We start from the raw sequence: 18,031 nt of genomic DNA, 5'->3' as shown, positions 1-18,031 counted from the left end.
ACCGATGCCTGACTCTTAAGAGATCTGCAACATTTGACGAAATTTCCTTTTTTGTTGCATAATCTGCAAACTGAGTTCACTGCAGGGCACTTTTTATAAGATGCAAAATGTCCAGTGTTCCCACAACGGAAACATTTAGTGTCTTTGTATCGTGTGACCATAGTAAGATCTCCTTTACCTTCCTCATATTCTAGGCTGTAATTTTTAGTGGCATTTGTTTCTTGTTTTGTAGAGATTTTGTTCACATCAGCTTTTTCCACTTTTTTTCCTTTCTCAAGTTCATCAACACACGCCATAGTATGCTCCACACTTTTAGCTAGAATAATCCCCTCCTCTAATGTTGGATCATCTTTGGTCCATAATTCTTGCCTGATTTTATCGCTTGAACATTTCAACATGAACTGATCACGGATCCTTTCTTCTATCGTGCTCCCAAATTTACATGTTGATGCAAGCTTTCTGAGTGCAGTGACATATTCTTCAATATTTTCACCAGGTCTTTGCTCCCTCATGCCAAAATGAAAACGCTCTAAAATGGTACTTATTTTAGGTAGAAAATGTAGATCAAGTTTTCTTAAACACATTTCAAACTCATTGAGATCTGTGACATCTTTGCTAGGATCTGGCAGATTCTCAAATATCTCTTGGCCTTCACACCCCAAGCAATGCATTAAAAGTGCTGTTTTCCTCTCACTCGATAAATTTGTTCCACAGACTCTAGAATAGTGCAAAAATGTTTTTTTCCACTTGGACCACTTTATAGGTGGTTCACCGGGAGAAGTTAAGAAAAAAGGTGGTGGTGGAATGCTCTGCATAGTTTAAACTTTGTAAATATTTGTAGCACCTTAAATCTCTAGTTGATTAAGTATTTGACTTTAACATCCAGTATTACAATTCAGCTGTTTGTTTGTTTAAAGACACGCTCGTAATGTTTGTTTGTTTAAAAACACGCTCGTAATGAAAAGCGTGTTAAGTCCGACAAGGTACAATGCGTTGGGAGCGCGAGGAGTTAAAATACACACGCTCATAATGAAGAGCATGTGAGCTCCACACATAACACTCGCTCTGGCAGCGCGAGAAATACGCTCGAGCTTTGGTTGTGGACTTGCGCCGGCAGCGCGAGAAACGCACTCGAGCTTTGGTTGTGGACTCGCACTGTATGTACTTTTGAAGTGAGCACGTGCCAACGTTTACCACGAGAGAGAAAAAACGTTGAAGCAAGAGTAAACAATCGGTGAATAAAGCGTTTAAAACAATACCTTAAAGTCCTGACAGAGCATAAAAGTGTTCATAGCCACCAGAAAGCCGTCGCTTGAGATGGAAATTATGAAATTTTAAGATCTTCACACGTCGAAATATATCACAGCCAGAATTTTCCAAACAGGAGTTTTCTTTGATGAGATGACCTTCTGTGTTGAGATGTTCAAATAGATCCTCCTCGCCAGTGTAATAAATAAGCTCAATTTCAGACTCCAAGGAATATGAAGTAGGTCCTTTTATTTGAACATCTCATCCACCATCCAGCACGTCCAACAGCTCCCTTTACTCTGATCTTCATCTCCATGGCAGCATTCCACATTCTACTGTTATGTCATGGATGACCTCAGCCCAAGGAAATCTAGTGAGCATTCCAATCAGGCTGAACTCATCCAAAGCCTATACCACAACATTGTCAAGTTCTTGCTCAGTGTAATCTTTTAAAGAATGCACTTCAACTCCTGCCAAAAACTGTGGGCTGCTCTGCGCACAGAGATCTACGCTCTGCTCATGAGGCTCACACTGGCCCCCACCTTTTTTAACCTCCTCGTTACTGGAATATGAAAAACCAGATTCTCCTGTAACAATTTTGTAGATTTCAGTTTTATCTGCAATTGTTCTGGCTAATTTGGTCACATAAATTCTTATTTTCATGTTCTAACTGCCTACATCTCTCATGCATTTTTCTGTAAGCAGACAAAAGTATCCAAACCCTTCTGTCAAGAACAAAAGGGACATCATTTCTTTCAAAAAGCACATTTTCTAAATATGAAAACACTTTTGTTTTATCCAAGCACTCATCCCAAGACTTAGAAAGTCCTGATAAACAAGAATACATGTTTCTAACAGCACCATAAGGTAGTTCAATTTCACATGCATTTTCAAACATGGTCTGCCATGCTTCCTTTAACTCTGTAAACAAAACAAAAAACAATTACACTTTTAAATTGTGCACTTCCAATCTCCAATTCCACTCCCAAACTGCCGACTTGACAAAATGTTTTGCTTTCACTAATGACCGAGCTGAAAACAATCTCTGGAATGCACTTCTTAGTTTAAAGAAGACATTTATTATTACTTCACCACGAGGTTCCGGAGAGAGGAGATTAGTAGGTTGGAGGCACACGTTTAAAAGTAGTCACAGCAATGAAAGGAAAATATATCAAAGTGATTCTCAATTGCAATGTACACCGCAAATATACGTGAATATATTATAGCATAACTTCAAAGCAAAGACTAAAAGTCAAAATTCATCACAGTAGGGCCTATCACTGCTCGTCATCTTTCTCATGCCTGCAAGTTGATGACTTACGTTCATCTGCGAGAAAGAGATTTTCCTACCCTTACCGGACAGGTCAGGCAGCTGACATCTGCCCCTGACTGAAGGCTCGGAAAAATCCCCTCGCTGCTGCCCAGGGACACCTTTTATCCCTTCCCCCTAATAGTTCAAACATGCTGGCTACAGTAGGTCAGAGTTGGAAGAAACAAGCGTCAAATGTTGACCAAGTCTTCAAGGCCTGTTCTTCCCAAGGCTGACTAGCGAAAAACACAAAATATGCGCTTCCTTATCATGATTAGGGTTCGGTGAGAGAATCTACGAAAAACACAGCTTGGTTTACCATGTGGAAAAACACAGCTCATCTGCAATGTCTCAACTGCAATGTTAACGCCATGTTAAAGCCAATAGGCAGCTAAACCAAATACAAAATGTAATGTGATACTGGTGAACATTGAACAACTAATATGCACAGTGGTGAAACACAAAGTCAGTGGTCAAACACAATTATTTTCAATACACCTGAAAACTTCTGTTGTCCAAAAAAGATGACAGCCAGTTTAGGCCTGTACCCCTGACCCCAAGAGCTTCTAGCATGTGCCGGAGGGTAGAGTAGGACACCGTATTAAAGGCTGCGCTCAGGTCGAGGAGAATGAGCACAGCTGAACGACCATGATGTAAAATCTTCCTAATCTCTTCAGTGGCAAGCAAAAGAGTGGGCTCTGTACAGTAACCAGGCCAGAAGCCTGTTTGTGTCTTATGTAAAAGGTTATGAGTTTCCAAGAAGTTGGTAAGATACTTATTAACCAGTTTCTCAATGATCTTACTGACATCCGGCTGTAAAGAAATAGGTCTATAATTCTCTGCTTTCTCTGAGTCTAATGAATGTTTTTCCAACAAAGGACACACAATTGCGCGCTTCTATAGGTCTGGTACTGGACCCTTTTCTCAGGATAGGTTATACAAGGTGGTCAACGTTGACACAATAATATCTGCTTCTTTTAACAATATGTCAACAGGCGCTGGGTCAGCCTTTGATCCAGATTTGATAGCACTTGCCAGTTCCCTTGCATCCTTACAACTCAACTGAGGAGAATCTGAAAAGATAGAGGAGAAGGAAAATCTGAAAAGATAGGGGAGATTTGATTACATGAACAACCCACATCTATCTCCTCAGAAGTAATCCGGTTTCCTTTAAAAGAATCATAGATAGAGTTGACTTTATTAACAAATAACTGAGCAAATTCCGCACAACTTTCCTTCGAAGGAAGAGGACCAGTTCCTGCCACTTTAGGTTTCAGAAAGTCATTTACAATAGAAAAGATTTATTTTGAAACATTAGAGGACTGAGCAATCCTGTTAGCCAACACTGCGGTCCTAGCTTTCCTAATTGCGTACTGATATGTTTTCAGAGCTCTTTTGTAAACCATCTTTTTCTCCTCGTCATACTGCACTCTCCAACTCCATCTTTCCTTTTACATTGTTTTTTTAGTTCCTTTAACTCAGAAGTGAACCATGACTCAGACATTCTAGGGCGGGTGGATTTCCGTTCTTTCCCTGGGACCAGTTTGTCCAGTGATGCCTCAGTCCAGTCCTCAAATGCCTGAAAATCTCAATAAATATCACACGACTGAGTACAACCTGATGCATGTAGAATTTCTATCCATTGTGAAAGTTCAAGTTTTGACCATGGCCTAATCAGAAGCGAAGGATGGACCGTAGGGCTCATAACATTCGCCTTTGGTATATCAAACCTAATTAGGAAATGGTCTGTCCAAAGAAGGGACAGTGGATCGTGAACAAACAGTTTTGACTAATTAGTAAAAAAGGATCCAAAACATGTCCCTTGTTATGAGTGGGGAGAAGTGACCACCTGTACTAACGTACTGCTATAAGATCAGTCTCTCAAATTACATGCCAATGTGCTAGAAGGGTCATCAACATGGATATTTAGATCGCCCAGTAGAATGAAATTTGCAAATTCCAGGCTCTGGGAAGCTAAGATTTTTGGAATGGTCAGGGCAAAATAGGAGGTAGGCCCAGGAGGTGTATATAGTAGAAGCCCTGAAAAAGTGAAGGCGTGAGAAAGCTTAATAGAGAACACTAATTTCTCACAACCAAGGATCAATACCGGGATTGTTCTACATTCCAAATTGTCCTTTAACACAATAGCGATCCCTCCCCTTTTGTTACCCACTCTGTCGTGCCTTATTATCACATAAATAGGGGGAAGCGCAAATACAATGGCAGGCCCACTGTCCTCATTCATCCAGGTTTCTGTAAGTAACATAGCTGCAGGTTGCAAATCTTCTAAGAGAGAAAAAAGCTTCAAGCTGTGTTTAGGAAGAGATCTGCAGTTGATGAGGAACATGGACTAAGAGCTGTTAGAAGGGCTCCTATTGCTCCTGATAAACCGGCGGGTGTGTGACTGGGGGCTATCAATGGCAAAAATACCCCTGCTGGAGTGATCAGGGTTTAAGGTATACCGACATCCCTGACATTTGTTAAGCATACTTTGTCAAATGAAAATTTTTAACTTTTTAAGGTAGCTAAGGTATGATGCGGACCCTCCGGATAAAAAGGACAAGGGGGTTGGGGACCATGGCCCCAGCCGGCCACAGATAGGCATAGATGGGCTTGGCTTTGGCGCGCCATCAGCACACGTGCCAGCTGCACATCTGCGCACCGTCCTCGTTAAGTAAGCGGCCGGGCTTGAGGTAGGGAATCTAGAACACAAACCAATATGGCGCAGAGCTCTTGTGCTAATGGGCAGGCTCTGGACACAGCCGAGGAGATCAGATTTCCTAAATGCCCAAAAGCGTGCACAGATACTATTGCATAGGCTATATTAAAAAATACGCCGCACAAATCGTATCCCCCAAATCTATACAGCTGACCTAATATTGCCCCATACCCAGGAGGCCTCTTGTCCAATTAAAAATGCCCAGTGACTGAGGAATTAAAAACAATTACAAAATTAAAAATAAAGTGCAATTAAGATGCGTGTGTTTCTGTGTGTGGACACAAAAAGTTTTAGAGGCAGGTCAAGCATAGCTACTCGGATTAAACATAAAACTACTTGTTAGTCTTTCATTTGCAATGTTTTTGAAAGTCTAGAAGGAAATTTGTGTGAGTGTATTGAGTGTACATAAATGAAGATAGTTTTGTTTACCAGAAATACGGTGAATATAAGTATTATGATCATGATTGTAAAGAGTTAGGGTGAAATATAAATGATTTTGAAAAAATAGTTCATGGTATGGGAAATAACTTGAGTATAACATGTTAATGGAGCAGTTACTGCCCCATTTCAATTTAGATGGGGACTTCGCTAAGAGAGTTTGAAAATGGCCCCTTTTATTTGGGAGCTCTCAGTTGACCTGGCTACCGGGTAGGGCTTCCTCAGACTGAGATGGAATTTCGTAATCGAGATGCATGCATATGTCTGGGGTATTCTTGGACATCACAGAAGCAAGATTATTAAGGTATGACCCGATTATGAGACTGCCATACAGAAATCTCCAAGTGGCCCTGAACATAGATCCCAACATGTTGGCACAGCCCAGTGTCTGCTGAGGACCGACCTTAAACCCTGCTTGGAAACTGGTAGGAATAGACGTTTAAAATGTTTGAACAGAGTGCTAGATTAGCTGATAGCTGCTGTCTGCTGAATTAGCAGCGTCGAGCAAAACAAACTTGATCCTTCAGAATAAAAGGTGCTTGGAGTGGCTGATGGGTTCATCAGAGGCCAGTCATTAATCCTAGGGAGACGAGAGTCTGCTAGATGCAACTTTTGCTTGTTGGGAAATTATGACAGCTGCATCTTGGTCTCATTCCTCCTCTAACCAAAAAAGATCAGTCATGAATTTTAGACTTTTAGTGGAAGCTTACCAGTCCTGAATTGCTTGTGTTCCAGTTTATGTGGGATCTGACTTGGCACTTCGGGCTGCACTGTTTCCATTGTAGCAGGGTCAAGACTTGATTTGCCTATAGCTGGGTCCAAACTGAGGTAGCATGCTGTGCAAAATAACAATTCATTGGGATGCAGCCTGAGTAATTACGAGTAGCTGAGTTTAATTCAAGGGTTCCATCCATCACTATTTTTTTTATACTTTAGTGTAGTGTTTTTTAACCTGTGTTCTGGGGACCCCTGATAGTCTGTGAAGACTGCTCGAGAGGTCTGTGACTTCTTAAAAAATTACATAATATTAACAGATTATTAAAGTGTAAAGAAGCACAATGTACAGGTGAAAACTGTTAAACGTTTTATATGTGTGAAGGATTTTGAAAATGGAGGCTAAAACTAAACTTAGTATCCACTGATCGATTCATGGGAGCAGTGCAAGTGAATCAGACTATAAAAAGGATGATGAGTGAATTTAATTGCGTTTAGAAATACACAGACTTTCCTAATAAAATTAAAATGTTGATTTAAAAAAAATATATATTTGTGAATTAACAGAAATATTTCAGCATTTTGTGTATTTGTTTTAGGAATGCTTGTTTCTGTATTTTTTTGTATTATTGTTTTGCAGCTCAAATCATTAAAAATGCTTAGACCAGGGTCCCCAGCTTCTACTAATGGCTCAGTTAGGGTCCCCAGATTCCAATAATGATTCACTGGGGGTCCCGGGTTCCAATAAGGATTAAGTAGTGGTCCTCAGAAGTCAAAAGGTTAAAACCCACTGCTTTAGTGTGTCACCCTAAGTGGAAGGGGTGTGAACGGATATGGGTCCTGTGCACACCATGTCACTGGAACCAAGCTATAATCAGCTGATGAGCCTAAAACAAGGACAAAACTGGTCCATGGTTACTTGTGTCCTGGTTCAGGGAGGACCTGGCTTGGCAGTTCGGGCTTGACTGTCCCATTACAGCAGTGTCAAGACTGATTTGCCTATAGCTGTGTCCAAACTGAGGTGGTGTGGTATGCAATATAACAATGAATTGGGATGTGGCTGTGGGTAATGACGAGTGGATGAGATTAATTCAAGCATTCTATTTATCACTTTCTGTGTTCTTTAGTGTGTTGCCCTAAGTGCAGCGGGAATGCACAGGTGTGGGTCCCATGTACACTCTGTCACTGGAAACAAGCTATATCCAGCTGATGACCCTATAACAAGGGTAAAACATGTCTTGGGCTACTTGTTTACTCGTTCAGGGAGTACTTGGCAGTGACTGAGATGAATTCAAGTATTCAATCCATCAGTTTTTGTATACTTTAGGTGTGCAGTTGCTGGTTGTCTCTGAAGCACCCAAGTGAAACTCGCAACACACGGTAAACTTGTATTTGATGCTAGTCCAATGCAGCAGAAGTCCCAGGCGCTGTTATGACCTAGAAGCACTGGAGGACGTTAAAGTGGCCTTGTTATTGACAAGAGGAAATAAAATATACTTAATATTGTTAATTTCTTGACTAAATCTTCATTTAGTTGCCTTGTGCCATAGCTGCAACTTATTATGTTGCACACTGGAGCTACATTTTGAACAGATCTCTATCAGTGACTAACAGGAGGGGATGTTGATTTTCATTAAAGAGTATGGCTTTGCTCAACAGTTGCATATTAAAGAATAGACGTGTTTTTCAAAAAGGTCATACTGAAAAATCAAATAGTCTTTAAATTGTAAACACATTGTTGTACAGTGTTTTTAAGTGTGAACTATGCTGGATTGCTCTATACATTGGTCTGAAAGAGTCATAGATAGGACCAATAATTCTCTATGCTTGGCTCTATCCAAACTGCTGTGTTCCTGCATGAACTAAGCTGAAATTACTAATCCTATAAGAAATGTACATGTAGGAGGGCACCTGTATATACTTGTATAACAATGGCACTGCGATGCAGTTTCAAAAACATTTTATAAATGAGCCAGGGCTTATATTAACATGACTGGATACCAAATGTACTATTTTAAAACACTCTAATGTAGAATACAGTAATATAATTGGCTGCAAAAGAATACATTGACCAAGTAGAAGAAAATGCTGTGTAGTCCTTTCTTGAAAAATACTTTGTTCTGCGATGACAGCAATTTGGTTTGCATAAAGTAGACATTCATTATTTTATAAATGCTTGTATGCTTGTGTGATCACTACCACATCAGTTATGTTTTATTTACCAACTTGATGGCTTTATTAAAACAAATCCTAAATGATAGGTATTTCTTGCTCATAACTTATGTGAAGGAATTGCACACCATATTCATTAGTAGTATACTAATGATCTCATGTTTAGAGCATGTAAAGAGGATGCAGTTTTTCTTTTTGTATGTTAGCAGATAATTTGTGTAGATATTGCAACATGCCCCTCCTCTGTGCTGCATGAGACTCCATGTGTACCACAGTCAAACCTAATTCTGGAATTCATGGGGCAAGCAGTGGCTACTAGGCTTCAACCATGGTGGACTGTGGTTGTTTGTCTCAAGTGTCTCAAAGAGTGTCCAACTATGGCTCTGTGAAGTAGACCACGTACAAACCCTTCAGCACTTGCCTTTCAGTTTGCAAGCAGTCGCAGGTTTCTCAAGGAGGTAGTGTAGTGGTGCTCGATTTCAGCACTCAGCTGACACATTTCAGGATAATAAATGATTGTCCAACCCAGCCCTTGACGTTAAGGAATAAAAGTGCTTTAATGCACACAAGAACTAAACATTATGCACAGGTATGCACACACTGTAATCTTAGAGTTCTAGTGCTAGAGTACATTGGCGCCTCTCCCTCTTATGGCCCCTGGCCAGGTGGATTCATTCTTTGAGCAGCGGTTAGCCAGAGCAGACTCAGGTGCATAATAACCCCCAAACTCTTGCAATAGCACTCAGTCTTTAACTTTAGTCATTGTTTTCGCTCAACCAGCCGTTCAGTCCATAAATCAGGCCCAGTGTTTTAGTGCCTGGTTTGCTTTTCCCCAACTTGGCCGCTCTTCATCTTCTGGGACTAAGCATGAGTCAGCAGTCCCCCTGAGCCGCTTTTAGGATTGCATCTGTGGCTGCTCAAGTCTGTAGATGGCTGCTCAGGAAAATGCTTGTTCACAGCAGGTCGGTGGTGTGTGGTGCTATCCAGTCTAGGCTGTTCAAGTCCAGATCAGCGCAGTCACGTACAGACTAAGTACTTGCAGCAATTAAGGCGTCAGGCAGACCTTCTCAAGTGGATGGGAAATCATGGCTTAAGTCACACCACAGTTTAGTCTGTGCATCAATTCTAGTTACGTCAGTGGTGCATTAGACAGGCAAAGCAGGTCACGCAACACTGCAGTTGAACACTTCAAGTGCAGCACTCAGGCCATGCCGCCTCTCACATTTTGGGCACAGCGGCTCAGGCCACTCTTTGCCTTCACAAATCAGGCACAGCGGTTGTGGTCCTGCCACAATTTCATGCTTTGTGCTCAACAGCTCAGGGCAAGCCTTAGCTTCATTATGTTCACTAGGAATCACAGCCAAGGGTCTGAGACTTGCTGACACTGCTTTAAGTAATCCTGTGCTTCTGCAAACCCATTGCACCGAGGTCACACTGCACCTTGCTGCTCCTGCACAGTCATTTCTGTATCAATGTTGGTAAATTTCTTCCTTCTCTCAGTAGATGGTCAAAGTGGACCCTGCCAGTGGCTTCTGCTCCTAAAAACAGCACGCCACATGCATTAAAATCTAAGCATTCACGGCAGAGTAGAATATTGCACACCATAGTCAACGATGGTGAGAGAGAAATACTCCTCTGGACTTATCCATGATATGAATGACAGTCTCAAAGCAAATGAATGAAGAGTGTGGGCCCAAAAGGCCACTCTCTATACATTATAAACAATACATCTAGAAGCAAGCTAAACTGGTCAAACCAAACCTAAAAAGAGCTGTAATTATAAGCGTTATGCCCTACAGAATACTTCTGCATCAGTTAAAATTATTAAAGCGTGAGCAGTAACCCCAATATCACTCAGAATGACTTCTCTATTAGCTTCACATGCTGTAGACTGTTACACAGCACAGAAGTAACAATGCTGGCTCTAAGAGATAGTCACTCTGCCAGTTTTGGCATCCTTGTTCTATTTTTATGCCATCATTTTAGTTTGATAACGCTGCTGTAGATGTGACCTTCCACCATCCTCCTTTAAACATATTGGCCCTCATTCTGAGTTGCCGCTTGCCAAGCTCAAACCGCCGGTAGAAAGCCACTGCGGTCTGAACATCGCCCGTACTATAAAAAGTTCACTGCAGGGCCGTCCGGCAAAAACAGCATTTCTGCCCACTGGCCCTCTGGTGAACAGGGCCTTAACATTGATGGCGGCTCGCTTACGAGCCAGCGCTAATGTGGTGGTGCGGCAGGTGCAGCAGCATCTGTTGTGCTTTCCAGTGCCCGTTTGGGCAGTGAAAAGCGCAATGGGGCTGTCTATGGGGCCCATGCACTGCCAATGCCAAGTGGATGGGCAGTGCAGGGGCCCCGCCACCCCCTTTCCGCCAGCCTTTGCATGGTGGGGCTACCGGCATGCAAAGCCTGGCAGAAAGGGGACCCGTAATCCCCAGAGCACCCGTACGGGCCCTGGCGGATTATAACAGTGGCTACTGCCACGCTGCTGACTGGCGGCAACTTGCCAGTACCGGCAGTCCAACCGTGGCGCTTACGCCATGGTCGTAATGTTGCAGTCGGACCGCCAAATTGGCGGCGGTCCCACCGGAACAATGACCATGGCAGTCTGGTGACTCCCAGGAACATAATGAGGCCCATTGTCTTTTGCGAGTTGATCAACCTTGATTGTTTCCTACCGTACCATGCACATTTGTCACACTGCCTTGCTTGTACTGGCTAGTATGATATAATTGAACAGTTTGTTTCTTTTTATTTATTCAAAATTTGCGATTATCTGTGTAGCCATGTGCACATATTGGCAGTGGTGGCAGGTTGGCCAGATGGGTCCTGTCCCATAGCTGTACTTCTTCTACCCCCCTACCCTTGATCCTGTGCCCCACCACCATAATTGCTAAATGTATCAGAAGACACAGAAAAATCAGACACTGCAACTTGCCACACGTGAATTTGTCCTACCGCCTTTCTTTGTAAAGCAGTCTTGGCTGCTTAAGCTCTTAGACACCCACTATTTGCTTATTATTGTCACCAGGTGTTATATCTGTGATAAAGTACCTCCTGCTGTACATTATGACAGTATTGCCACACACATTAATTTGGCCAGCCACCTTTCATTACAAAGCAGTGTTGTTTGCTTAAGCTTTTTGATGCCCACTATTTGCTTATTATCATTACCAAATAATATAAATGGGATAAAGCACCTCTGCCATACATTATAAGGATAATTGCATGTCACCAAGGAGTTTCTTTATAAGGTCTTGTAACTCTGAGGTGGCCACACAATATCCTTACAAGAGGAGGTACGTTACTCCTTGTATTACATGGTCACATCATCATTACCCTTTCTGCAAATCACTTAATTCTTTGGTGTGTTGCTTCTTCATATGAACGAGATTGGATGTTTGTAAACATGAAAAAGAAAAAGTAGAATCTCTAGTGTAAAATTCAACACACGAACAGCAGATAGCTAATTGTTTGAAAATGCAGTAGTTCAGAATGAGTAGAAAAATGCAGAGGGATTCGATCTTTTCTATAAAATCTTAAGGCATGTAAAAACAAGCATTTGCAATGCAATAGGTCTTGCATTTTCTTGAATTAGAGCCATTAGCATTGTAAATTCATAACTGGACTTTTTCTTGCCACATAAATTGGTCAACTCTGCCTCCTAATTTCGTCTTTTCCTGTCATACAATTCCAATGGCTCAGTATTTAACTAAAGCACTTCCTCTATTCTTCTTCCTGTATCTTAAAACATATACAATTATCATATAAACCTTTATCAGAAATACATTTTTGTTATTAGAGTGTAATGCTCAAAACATCATTTGGGACGGATTGGAGGGTGAAAGGAAAGAGGGAGTCTGGAGTAAAGATAGAGAGGACAAGTGGCGTAGTAATTGTGTCATGGGTCCTGGAGTAAGAAAGGAAAATGGTTGGCTGGAATTTCAGTAAGAAAATACAGCAGAAATTAGAGTTGATTGAGGTCTGTAGGTCTCTGGGCCCAAGTGCCACTGCAACTTTTGCTCCATTGATAACTAGGCCTCACAAGAGAAAGGGGATGGGCCAGAAAAAGAGAAGTGAAAGGAATACAACAGACAAGGTAGAAAGAGAAGGGTTCACAAAATAAAAGAAGGGAAAGAAAGAGCGAAAAAATTAACACACAACTAAGAGACGAAATAGAGCAAACATGTGAGACAAAAGAAAAAAGGGAAGGAAGCTAGCGAACAAAAGATAGAGGAAAAAATAATGAAAGAAGTGTGAAAGAGAAAAAGGAACATTAGAGAAAAAAAGAGAGATGGTGCGAAAAATAAACCGCGAAAGAGCCAGGGCACGTATGTACTGACACACAATGGGAAAACCACTTTGACACATCAGGTCCCAACAAGTAACTTGTGGCTTCTGCATACAGAAGTAAAACGTGAATTGACAGATAAAGATAAGAAAAACACCAGAGGAAGGAAGGAAGATCTAAAAAGACGCATACTGAGTTGAAGGAAAGAGCAAATAAAAAAAGACAAAGAAAGAATGAACAGAAGAGACAAAAATAGTGAACGAATGAATGTCTGATGAAGAAAAAAGAGAGGACTGAACCAAAAAGAGAAAAGTGGGGGAGAAAGAATACATTGAGAGTAGACAGAGTAAAGGAAAGAACAGAGTGAGATAGGTGAATCAGACCCTCCCAAACAAAGATGGCAGCTAAGAATAGATTTAATTGGCTCCCCCACGGCCTCAAACAGAAGTCCGTGTGGAACAGCAGGGGGCACTGGAGAACAGTAGGAGGCGTGTTAGCAGAGTCATAGGTGAACCCCCAATGCAGCAATATTGGGGCGCTTCAGATCAGGATTACGGGGATAAACAGAGCTGTGTCCCGGCCCAGTGCTGGAATAACAGAAAGGCAGGGGGTGAGGAATGAGAAACGTAGCGCTGTGTAATTCCTGGTATTGGAATAATGGGGCACTGCTGGTTAGGGTTGAGGTCAACTGACAGAGTTGTACGTGGGCTGCAGTACTGTAATAGTAACGGGCACACAAAGTCAGAAGTGAGGTATGTTAATGGAGCTATGTGTGGAACCTAATATTGGTGTGCCAGTGTTGTTGAGTGTTAGCCTGGTGAAGCTGCGAATGGGGCCCAGCAAGGGAGTGGCATTGCTTCAGAACCACAGAAGCGAGGAATCCTGAAGGGCATGTGTGTGGGCCTCAGTACTGAGAAGAAATGTGCCCTGAATGTTAGAATTGACGGATTCTGGCAGAGCTGTGGTGGTTCCCATCAGTAGCGGCGTTGGATGTTAGACTTAAAGTACACTAGCTGAGTTGTGTTTTGCTCTTTTGGGTCCAGTAGTGGCTTGGCAGTGGGACTGAATATTATAATTGAACTGCTGTAATGGAACTGTGTGTGAGTGGGTAGAACAGAGGTGCACTGATGGAGCTGCGCCCGAGATCCCAGTACTGGAATAGCAGAGTGTACTGACTGTAAGAAGTGGGTTGCTCTGGCAGACAGCATGTGTGGGGTTCTGGCAGGGGCACAGCTGAGAGCTTGGAGCGTGCAAACAGAGGTGCACTGATGGCATTGCTCCTGAGGTCCCAGTACTGGAGTAGCAGAGTGTACCGACTGTAAGAACTGAGGTGCTCTGGCACACAGCGTGCGTGGGGTTCCTGGCACTGGCATGGCTGACTGTTTGGAGCATGTGAACCGAGGTGCACTGATAGAGCTGCGCCCTAGGTCCCAGTACTGGAGTAGCAGAGTTTACCGACTGTAAGAACTGAGGTGCTCTGGCAGACAGCGTGCGTGGGGTTCCTGACAATGGCAGGGCTGAGGGCTTGGAGCATGTGAACCGAGGTGCACTGATGGAGCTGCGCCTGAGGTACCAGTACTGGAGCAGCAGAGTGTACTGACTGGAATAACTGAGGTGCTCTGGCAAACAACGTGCGTGGGGTTCCTGGCACTGGCACAGATAAGAGCTTGGAGCGTGTGAACTGAGGTGCTCTGATTGAGCTGCGCACGAGGTCCCAATACTGGAACAGCAGTGTGTACTGACTGGAATAACTGAGGTGCTGTGGCAGACCGCTTGTGTGGGGTTCTGGCATTGGCACAGTTGAGGGCTTGGAGTGTGTGAACTGAGGTGCACTGATGGAGCTGTGAGTGGGATCCCAGTATGGAGCAGAAGAGGGCACTGTCTCTAAGGATTGTGGAGCCCTGGTAGAGCTGGGTGCCTAGGCTATAAGCAATTACAAATGATCCTCCAGGCAGGCACACTTGGTAAAGAAAATCCAAGCCAAGGAAGGGTGGGAACCAGGGAGCTGAGAGCGGGTACAGAGAGCCCATAAAAACCAAATGTGACCAGATAGCCTGATTTATAGCCTTGTTTACAGCTAAGCTCAGAGCACGAATGGTCTGCAAATGAAAAGGGAAGCTTCCCTGGACAGGAGCAGGAAACAAAATTATAAACAAAAGTCCCCTACAGACCAGATAAAGAAGACAAAGCATAATTATACAGTAGTTGGTCCCTTCTCTCACACAGAATAAGGAGGGACAAAGAGGCATGACTGACCATTAGCAAGCAAAGATTTTTTAAATGACACTGCAACTAACAAATGAAATAGCTGTAAGCCCACAGAAGTATACGTAAAAGTATACAAGAGGTCGTACGCTTACGCTCAACCGAAAAAAATTGTTGGCATAAATACAGGGCTAGCTATAGTGCTGGTGGCACCTGTCTGACAGTCTTTGTTGGTGCCCCCATGACCTCCTTTTCCACAAATTTCCTCTCTGCCACCCTCCAGCAGTGCCCCACATCTCTCCAAAGCCCATCTCAGACATACATTTCATTTTGGTTTATAGAGCTACTCATAGTTCACTCACACTCAGTTCTCTGATCTGCATGGTACATGTTGCTGCAGAGTACCCCAGGGCTCCTCTTCAAAATCTACGTGGCTCTGCTCGCTAAAATCGTCAAACAGCATGGCCTAAACATCGTCTCCTATGCCGACGATACTCAGCTGCTTCTCTACCCGACAGCCGATCCATCAACAGCCAAGAGCAACTTTCACAACGGAATGAGAGCAGTCGCTGCCCGGATGAAAGCCAGCTGCCTCAAACTCAACACAGACAAGACAGAGATCCTCGTTCTGGGCTCCACCCCCTCCGATTGGGATGACTGTTGGTGGCCTACCGTCATAGGTAATGCCCCACCCCCACGACCACGCACATAACCTGGGCATCATCCTGGACTCCACGCTATCCATGACCCATCAAGTCAATGCCATCTCACCGTCATGCTTTCACACTCTCCGTCTCCTCCAGAAGATCTACAGGTGGATCCCCACCGAGACAAGGAGTAAGGTCACCCACACACTGGTCAGCAGCAAACTGGACTACGGCAATTCACTCTACGCCAGTATCACAAAGAAGCTACAAGCAAGACTGCAGAGAATCCAGAACTCAGCAGCCAGACTCATCCTAGACATCCCCCACCATAGCCACCTCTCCGCCCACCTTAGAGACCTCCACTGGCTCCCTATCAACAAACACATCACTGTCAAGCTACTGACTCACACCTGCAAGGCCCTGCACAGCAATGAACCAATCTACCTCAACCACCGCCTGACATTCTACACCACCGCCAGACAACTCCGATCCTCTCAACTCGCCCTTCCCGCCATCCCCAGAATCAGGAAGAGCACAGTTGGAGGCAGATCCTTCTCTTACCTCACAGCTCGGACCTGGAACACGCTCCCACTCAACCTCAGTCAGGCCCCCTTACTGAAGCAGTTCAGGAAGGACCTCAAGACTTGGCTCTTCGAATGATCAGAAGGCCCATGGCTGATAAGCTGCGCTATTCAAGTATCTGATTGATTGATTGACACATTCTTTGCAGCGGGTACATTAAGCCTCTGCACTACCGTGATGAGTGAAAACTGCCACTGGACAACATTCTGATCTCTCACCAGCAGGAACATTCATCACCAAAACTTTCTTGACATTTTTATTATTACCTGAAACTGCTAGATGCAGAAAAAAGTTGGCTTGCTTTTGAACCCATAAATTAGTTTTAACCACTCGGGTGCCTGGGATGAGGTGGTTACGTCCTCAGCGGATGTAAACCCCTCATCCTGCTCCCCCACCCCCCCTCCTCCCATGGGCAGGGATGTAAGGGGAATCGCTTCCTCTTGCAACCACGCCCCCCCCTTCTACCCCCCCTCCCAACACCCCCTGTGATGTCTGATGACATCATCAGAGGTGGAAGCTCAGCTTCGAGCGTGATCAGAGGAGAAATGAAAGCATTTCTCTTCCAATCGGGGGGGTGGGGGCAGGCAGAGAGGCATCAAAGGAAAGGCCTTTCCTTTCCTTCGATGTTTTTCGGAACATTGCTGCAGCCCAGTCATGAAGCGATCGGGCTGCAGAAATGCCCACTAGACACCAGGGAGTTTATGAAAAAAAAAAAATGTTTACAATAAAGGAGAGCAACCCCTTTGGCAAGGGTTGCCACCCTGGCGGGCATTTTCGAATTAGGCCTTTGACCTATTTTAATTAGGCTGATCTGCCACCGAAGGGGGCTGGAGGGCGGGGAGGGGGCAGGGAAGAAACCATTACACACCAGGGATTTTTTTTTATTGCGCTAATTTCATGCAAGGGGGGCAACCCCTTGGACAAGGGTCGCTCCGCTAGGGGGCAATTTTATTTTAGGCCATTTCTGCCTATCTTGGGGGCAGATCAGCCTATTTTTCTTAGCAATCTGCCCCCAAGGGGGGCAGAAACCACTAGACACCAGGGATTTTTTTATTGCCCTAATTACACGCAAGGGGAGTGACCCCTTAGACTAGGGTTGCTCCCCTTGGGGGGGGGCAAGTCTATTTTAGGCCATTTTTGCCCACCTTGGGGGCCAATAGGCCTATTTTAATTAGGCTGATCTGTCCCCAAAGGGGGCAGAAACCACTAGGCACCAGGGATTTTTATTTTATTTTTTAAATAGATTGGGAGCGACCCCTTAGGCAAGGGTTGCTCCCCTGGAGGGCAATTTTATTTTAGGCAAGGGGGCAGAAACCACTTGGGAACCAGGGATTGGGGTGTCTGTGTTTTTTGTTTGGGAGGGGCAGCCCCTTGGGCAAGGGTCGCTCCCCATGGGGACACGTTACTGTTGGCCATTTCTGCACCCTTTGGGAGTGGACTGGCCTATTTTTGTAATGCCCATTTGCCCCCCTGGGGGGCAGAAAGCCCACCAGACACCAGGGAAGAATTGTTTAAAAAAAAAAAGGGGGTGGGGGTATAGCAATACCCCCACCCCAAATAAATTGGGACAAAGTTGTTCTGCTCACCGGTGGGCAGATGGGGCAATTATCCCCAATCCACTCCCCGGGGGGCAGAAAGCCTACTAAATGCCAGGGAATAAACTTATATAGTGGGGTGGTGGCTACCAACCAGTATGGGCATGG

General features: G+C 44.0%; 1 protein-coding gene across 4 annotated transcripts in view; it reads left to right on the top strand.

Annotated features, from left to right (window-relative positions):
• Positions 1-18,031, top strand: part of PPM1M (protein phosphatase, Mg2+/Mn2+ dependent 1M) — a 271,057-nt gene that overhangs the window by 69,369 nt on the left and 183,657 nt on the right. The window lies entirely within an intron of this gene.

The sequence above is a fragment of the Pleurodeles waltl genome, chromosome 9 (assembly GCF_031143425.1).
Source record: "Pleurodeles waltl isolate 20211129_DDA chromosome 9, aPleWal1.hap1.20221129, whole genome shotgun sequence".
Lineage (NCBI taxonomy): Eukaryota > Metazoa > Chordata > Amphibia > Caudata > Salamandridae > Pleurodeles > Pleurodeles waltl.
The sequence above is the reverse complement of the archived record's forward strand: the minus strand, read 5'-3'. Positions and strand labels throughout refer to the sequence as shown.